Source organism: Nanorana parkeri, unplaced genomic scaffold, assembly GCF_000935625.1.
Source record: "Nanorana parkeri isolate BGI_ZX_2015 unplaced genomic scaffold, ASM93562v1 scaffold391, whole genome shotgun sequence".
Lineage (NCBI taxonomy): Eukaryota > Metazoa > Chordata > Amphibia > Anura > Dicroglossidae > Nanorana > Nanorana parkeri.
The window spans coordinates 409,016-417,414 of record NW_017306659.1 but is presented as its reverse complement, the minus strand read 5'-3'; positions in this window follow the sequence as shown (position 1 = coordinate 417,414).

The following is an 8,399-nucleotide window of genomic DNA, read 5'->3' as shown; positions in this document are numbered from 1 at the left end:
GGGGGGTGGACTTTAAAACATTTTTTGTGTTATTTTTTTATATTATTTTTTTTAGCTTCTTTATTTTTTTTAATGCTTTAATTTTTTTTAACTTTTTTTAGACTTAGCTTTGTTGCTATCACAAAGGGGACTAAGAAATCCCCTATGTGATAGCCAGTTAACCAAACAGATCCTCTTTATGGAGACATCACATCTGCTTCATCCGCTTCTCTCCGGTGTTCCGCACCGGAGAGTGACACTGAATGCAGGAAGTGATGTAATATACATCACTTCCTGCATTCGGGGGCAGGGAAAGAGATCAAAGGGAGATTGAGTACTGATCTCTCTTTGATCTGCTTTAGAGCGTCGCCGTGCCAGTCCCAGCCGCACCAGCCACAGTGGGTCATGGGACCGGCAGCGGTGGCGAGGAGACGACGGGACAGAGGTACCGGGGGGTTGTGCACACCCGCAGCTCCTGCAAGTGATCAGGCGTCTCTAGAGATGCCTGATTGCTTGTATGTAAACAGCCATCGCTGGCTGTTTACATGGTCACAGTTTTCCCTCTCGTGTGCGCGCTGGGCGCCGCACACGAGAGGTGGGAGTGGCAGGACGTCTTAAGACGCCCTCCCGCTCCTAGCAGACTGCCGTCCGGCCATTCTTATAAGCTCATGGACAGGAGGTGGTTAAAAATTGTTGAAATTAAATAATTTAGTACTGACTGATAAAGTGTATTTTTATTGAGAGTATTTTTAAAAAGCAAAACAGGTTAAAAGGGATCTAATTTATATTATGTAAATACCCTCTATATCCCATGACATAGGTCATATTTTAAATATATCTAAATTCTAAAACATGAAGCTGTAAGACATAACATTATCTTCTCTAAGCATCTCTTAAATACAAATGACGAAAATGAAAAGCCCAGACTTTCACAACCATCCATTTGATGTTGAATTGAAGTGTATCTAAACCCTTAAGCAAAAAAAAATCATACACTACAGCTCATGAGTCCTCAGATATGGTAGCTGCATTATTTATTTTTTCAGATTATTGTACTTTTATTTTTATCTGATAATGCTGCTGGTAACACACGTTGTGTCCTATGGTGACAATGCTCACTCACTGTACTATATCTATGAAGCAGTAACGCTGCGACTGTAGGACAGGAAGTGTGTTAGGATTGTAGAGTGTACAGGACATCACTGAATTTCTTAACGTTTCCTAAAGAAAACAGATATGCAGTCTTAGCGAATAACGTCTATAAAAGGGCTATAAAAGGAGCCTTACGGTCTTACGGGTGCATTCTACTGAAAATTTGCCAGATCATCATCCATTCTTATGGTCAACTTCATGTAACACAAAATGCTTGAGTAACAACGTAGAACTAGGCACTACAACACAATTTTAAAATCCAGCACAGAGCAGCCAAATATTTTAAAGTGACACTCAGGAGTTAAATCTTAAAAATGCATTCAACTACCTTAACTATTAACACAAATGTAGCTTATTTGGTTATCACTTAGTTGTAGATCATCAAATAATCTCCAAATTCATGCTAACATTGTCCTTCCTTCTAGAGGGTGGCTACTTTTGTCCACCATGGCCCGTGTGTGTGTGTTAAATGTAGCCACCATTCTAAGCTCATTCCCTTGTTTAGTTTACAAATTGTTATCAAGATTGTAGTCCATCACAGGAGTGAGCTTGGAATGGTGGCTACTTTATAACATACACAGGGACCATGGGGAACAAAAATAGCTGCCCTCCAGAAAGAAGGACAGAGTCAGCACAAATCCAGAGATTATTTAAGGGTCTACATCTCAGTGATACACAAATAAGCTGTATTTTTGTTACTAGTTAAGGTATTTAAATGCATTTTTAAGGTTTAACTCCTGAGTTTAGTGTCACTTTAAGAACACTCATCATTTGGGAGGATGGTCTGCATATCTGTACATTTTGGACCTTTCCCAGAAGACATCTCTTTTCCTTCTGTCTCTTCCTACCTTACATGCACATATAACTGACATGCTTAGAATTTTGTGGTGTGTGTATAATCCTGCATAGAAAAAGGGTTAACAGATTGTTTTTAGATTTTTGCTAAACAGGGAGAAAAAGAGTGTTTAGGTTCACACATTTTCACTGCCTCATTATCATCATTTTAATAACCTGGGGAGAGGATGCATGATGTTTTAGGGACAATAAAGCAGCTCTAGAACAGACTGTCATCAATAGCTTCCTGAAATGGTCTAACTAGCACAAAACTAAAAGCTATGATTTAAATTACACGTACAAATTATACATTATATTTTATAGAGATAATGTAAATTACAAATTATAAATAAAAATCACATTGTATTATTTCAGATACAAAAGCTAGAAATATTGTACAGCCTGACTTAACAGTATGTAAGGATAAGTAGGATAAGTAGGCAGTTATTGCAAAGAATGATACATCAATGTCTCTGATTGAGCAATAACATGCTGAAACTAGATAATATTTTGAACACTTAAATTATTTAAATGAGCTTCAGGGAGTGTAAAGAACACACTAGGAAGTGGTTAACAGATGCTAAAGTAAAATTTTTCTCCAAGTAATCTGCATTGTTTTTTCTGTGTTGTCAGAGATGGTAAAAATCAAATCTTCTTCTGGGAGAATAGCTAAAGCATTTAGTTATAAAAGTCAAAGCAAACTTACCAAATGGTACTTATCTGAGGCACTTTGGAAAGTCTATTTTATAAATAAAGTGTTATACTTTTTGCAGTTTAGCAGTTGTTATTAGGGCCAGGTCTATATTTCACCCCAAGAAAGCATATTGGTTGTATGTTGGTTGTATGTTTCAGATAAAAGTGTAAATCAGTTGAAAATATTGTTTCTTTAACATCTTAATAACTTAAATATCTTATTATGGTTTTAGTTTTACTAAGTAGACTAGGTTTTGAAATATAATACATTCTTTAAAAAGTCAGTCCTCCCAAAAGTGATATTTCTGGTATTGTTAAGTTCAGAAGCCTAAGTCACCCTCTTGATTCTTGTATCCATTTGGGACTAGAGTTGCGGGTTCACCCTGCCATCATTTTTGACAAAGGCACACATCCATTGATCCTTTTATTTCTCTTTTATTTTCAGAATCACTGTCCACTGAGAGACTTGTGCTGAATGACACTGTCTGTGCCCAGCATCACCACCATTGATGTGTGATGTCGGTCCTGTCTAGTTTTTTTTGCTAAACTACTCAAACCCACTCCTTTTACTGTTCTCCACAACATAGAGGCTACTTATTGTGTAGCACCAAGATAACTAGGAGGGTTGAGCAGATATTTTTGGCACCTGTCGAATAGATATAACTAAATACTTTGAGTGATTTGTTTACCAGACCAAAGGGTAAAGAAGTTAATGTAAATGTTTACATACACTTTACATTTTAAGTCTGCTGTGATGTCTGCTATCTCTTCAAAATAGTTTTTCTGAATTGTAAAGAGATTATTTGTATCTTTAATGATTTACAAACAGGGCTGGTGCTGCCACTAGGAAAACTAGGCAACCCCCTAGGGCACAGCCTTCGCCACTCACCCACCAAGGTGCCCCCCTATTTCAAATTACAAAAGCCAATAGCAGGCTGGCTATTGCACCCGCCCACTGAGTAGAGGAGCAATACTAACAGACAGCTTTCTCTCTCAGCTCCGCTCCTCTGTTCAGTTGCTGGTGTTTCAATAGCCAGTCTGCTATTGGCTATTTCAAATGAAAATAGCCAATAGCAGTTTCCTGGCTGCTTACATCCATCTATGGCCTGTGGAAACTAGCCGGCAGGAGAATGAGGCCGTGTGCGCGCAAGGGGGATTGGGGGCTGCGCTGCTGGAGGGGGGCTGGGAAGTTTGCAAGTAGCTGGTCTTGCCTAGGGCGAAAAATAGTCTAGCACCGGCCCTGTTTACAAAATTTAGCTTTTGCGTATATAAATCAATACAATACTGGTTATGCGTTGCCACAGTGACCCAAGTGAAACATAGGGGTCTATTCACGAAGCAGCCGAAGGATCTAGCCGTAGCTGCTTTGTGAGCACTGCTAGCTCTGCACAATTGTTTTCTATTGTTTTTTTTACTTTTTAAACTATTTTGCTATCCTGCTCGGTCCCACAGAGGGACCGAGCAGAACATCCGAGCCAAATGCTGCTCGGCAGCATTCGGCTATTTACTCACTGCTGTTCGGCATCTATGACAATAGACCGAACAGCAGCGAGTAGCCAGCTGGAGGTTCGGCTTAGCCGATCCAGATGTTGGATCGGCTGAGTCGAACTCCTTCTGCCCTTTGGGTCACCCGAACATGCTGAGCATGTTCGGGCGACCCAAAGCCACCCGATATACGTCTGATTTCAGCCGATATACGACTGTGACTGTAATAATGATAATGATAAAATCTTAGTGCTCAAATATTTAGTAACTAAAATTTGCATTTAGCTAAACCGGTCTAGCAATTACAATTTAGTACTATTAATATTTGTTAGATTTATCATGCCTATCAGCTGGAAACAATTTATTTCACATGTCAAGTAGTCATGAACATGTCACTTTCACCTGCACACCCAGAGATTTACTATCTCTGAGTTAAAGGAAATAGCATGAGTGGAAATTAATTATGAGTCTACCACAAATACTATCAATATGAGATGTTATTTTCATGAAGCACATAAAGTTCTCCAGCTACTGCTAGTAAACATAAAATATTTGATGCTCTGTGTGTGATCTTTTATTCTGTTGAATGTAAGCTAAATTCTGTCTTAACCAGATTATAGTCATTGACCAACCGAACACAGTTGCTAAATCACTGTTCTGCCAAATTAATTCTCGATGGAAATGATACCATGAATAGGACAATAAAAAATGCAAATAAGATAGTCTGCCATAAAAGAGGGGCAAATAGCTATGTGCACATCCTCAGGGGAAGCAGAAAGCCATTAATACATTCAGCGCCCTATCACAGAAGTCATCCCATAGGATCTTTGAGAATATATCTGCAAGGAATCTTTCCTGTCTTATCCTGACTGCAGTATAATAAATCCTGACATCGTACAGTCACCTAAAATATCATATTAGACCACTTGTTATGCAAGTGGTGTAGCTTTACAATAGACAGTTAAGAAATATAATTTCATCAAGCTAAAAGGAAAAGAACATGCCATTTTTACTTACTATTGCCTAAACTTTAATCTGAAATAACATCTGCAGAGGGACACGCAATGCTGGCATTCCAAATAAAATACCTTTTCAAGGAAGAGTCTGTAATGAAATTTAGTGATGAAACGAATCAACTGGCACAACCATTGCTTGCCCAGCTGTTACACTAGGAGTCTGATGCTTTTCAGATGAATGTACCGTAATTGAAAAAGTAGATTTTTCATTTCCATTAGGACCAACAACCTTTCAAATGCCCCCAAATGAAACGGCCCAAAACTTACCTTTCTGACCATCTCATATTCTTAACTGCAATCAACCATAATATTGAATCTAGCTTTTTCTTGTTTGTTTTTCTTTTTATTCTAACCATTGCTAACGAAAGACTTATATAGAAATATAATGTTTTGCTACTGCATCTTCAACAGTAGTAATATAAAAATATAAATGATATGTATCTTGAAAACAATTTCATAAAAAAGTGAAATAAGTAGAATAAAAATGAATTACCTGTAAAAATATCATAAACCCAAATGATAAAAAAAAAAATTTCTTTTACTTTAATTATGTGCCTCATTTATCAATGGGTATGATACAAGGACTGTCTGTATTGCCCCAGAGCAACTAGCTGGGGTAGCTGTGAAGACCGGCCGCAGCTCCCTCCCGCCCCCTCGCCCGTCCACCTACCCGCACGCTGTTGCTCTCTGGATGACGACATCAGAGCGTAGAGGCAGCTCCCTCTAAAAAATAAGACTGTCTTATTTTCGGGGAAACACGGTATAAAAATATTTTTTTTAAAATAAAACATCCCCATGATCCGATCGACCGGCAAGCGCAGTGTTCCTCCTCTCACGCTGCCAGAATAGGCATGCAGAGCGTGTCGGTTTGTCTTCGCCGCGCGCTCCTGTCTGAAAACCCAAAACTGCTCGAGCGCCCACAAAGCATCTTGGGGCGGGTGCATGCCCAGTTCGGATTTTCGGCCGGGAGACGAGGAGAGACGCAAGGTAAGTCTATGTATGGCATGCACCTGCATGCAGACACCGTGGGACAGGAAGTGCCAGCAATGACAGAGGAGTCAGCGCTGGATCGGAGACCCGCTGTACCGCTGGAGGGACAGATGAAAACATCAGGGAAGAAGATCAGATTAAGAGACATCAGTTAAGGTAAGTGCTGACATTAACATTGGGTGGAGGGATATCTTGCTGGAAGCAATGCATGATGGGAGATCAATTCTTGAGAAATGGAGATTGCATCACATCAAGCTTCAGGGAAAGAGAGGCAAAGCACACTGGGAATCCAGGAAGTTGATGGAAGTGATGGGCAGGCGGAAGGCAGCACTCACTACATAAAGGGGATTTTTTTCGAGTAAGCTTTGATTGTATTATCAAAAATAACTCCCAATATGTATTCCCAAATACAATGCTGATGTTATAACTAGAGATGCACCGATATATCGGTCGCCGAAAAATATGGGCCGAAAATGGCACGTTTGGCGTAATGCCGAAAGTGTCATTTTCTGCTGATACAGTGGTGCATCCATGCTTTCTTTTCTCCCCGCTGGGCGCTGCTCTTTGTCCCAGCGGGGAGGAGAGAAAGTTGACAGCCGGCCGAGCGCTGCGGAAGGAGAGCGATGTGTTTGTGGGTTTTGGGGGGGGATGTCCAAAAGAAAATCTTGCACCAGGGCCCTTTGTTCCTTAGGTCCGCCACTGGATGGGATAGTTCTTATTTCAGATGAAATAAGGCCCTCTGCTCTCTGCTGGTAAACAATTCAGTTTTAATGGCATTACCACTATGTTAGGCCTGTTCACACCGAATCCGTTACCATCCGTTTTTCAAGGGAGTCAATGGATGTCAACAGAAGGTAACTTGAAAAATGTATGGGGGTGAATGGGACCAGTTCACACCACCCCATTCCGTTGCATTGGATTCCAGTGTGCTGAAAAAAAAGTAGAGCATGCTCTACTTTTCTCAGTGCAATATAATTTAACACTGGTACTTGGGTGCCCCCTAAGGTGAAGTTTTCCTTAGCCCTATTGCTACCACCAATGTTACTATTATGTCAGCGGCAGTGTCGGCATGAACATAGACTCTTGGCAGCTATAGCAGCTGAAGTGTGTTTACATGTTTACTCCCCGCTGCTATATATGTAGTAGGGATGATTCAGACAGCTGAAAAACCACCCCATCACTTCTACATGTGACTGAAAATATTGCCCCCTGCTATGTGTTCTGGGCTTACCTATCCCTCCTGGGTGCCCAGGACCTCCATGGTGGGTCCCGGGATTAACCACTTGAAGACCAGGTGTTTACACCCCCTTCCTGGCCAGGCCATTTTTCAGTATTCGGCGCTGCGGTACTTTGACTAACATGCATTCCGTCATGCAACGCTGTACTGAAATTAATTGTATACCATTTTTGGGGAGCAGATAGATATTTCTTATGAAAGTATTTAATCACCACTGGGGTTCTTATTTTTTACTATATCAAGGAAAAATTACCGAAATTTTTTTAAAAGTTTTTTTTTTACATTACATTGTTATAATACAATTATTATTACCCATTTTTTTGGTAAAATATAAAAGACGGGTAAATAGACACCAAACATGTGAAGCTTTAAAAATTACGCGCACCCGCGAAATTGCAAAAACTACCATACCCAAATTTGACCATAGGCAATGCTTTAAAAGCTTTTACCACTCATCAGTTTAGTGTTATCGGTGATTGATGGCCCTAGAATTATTGCTCTCACCGCGATGTTCACAGCGATATGTAACATGTGCGACGTAATGGGCACCTGACCTATGTTTCCATGCGTGTATGTATGGGTGGGGACTTTAAAATAAAATCATGTTTGTTTTATTATTTTTCATGTGTGACTTTAAATTTTTTTTGCAACTTTAATTTTTTTTTCCTATTTTTTTTTAACTTAACTTTATTTATATCACATAGGGGGCTAAGAAACCCCCCTATGTGATAGCAAAGAGGATGTGACAGGTCCTCTTTATGGAGACATCAGGGGTCTCCAAGACCCCTAATGTCACCTAGAGACCCCCAAAGAAGCTGATGAAGCAGAGATCTGCTGGAGAGTGACACAAGAATGCGGAAGTAATGTAATATACATCACTTCCGCATTCTGACACTGGAGAGGGGACCAAAGGGAGATCGTGTACTGATCTCCCTCTGATCCCCTATGACCGAGCCACCATGATGGTCCTGGGCTCGCACCGGGCACAGCGGAGCTCGGGACCAGTAAGAGGC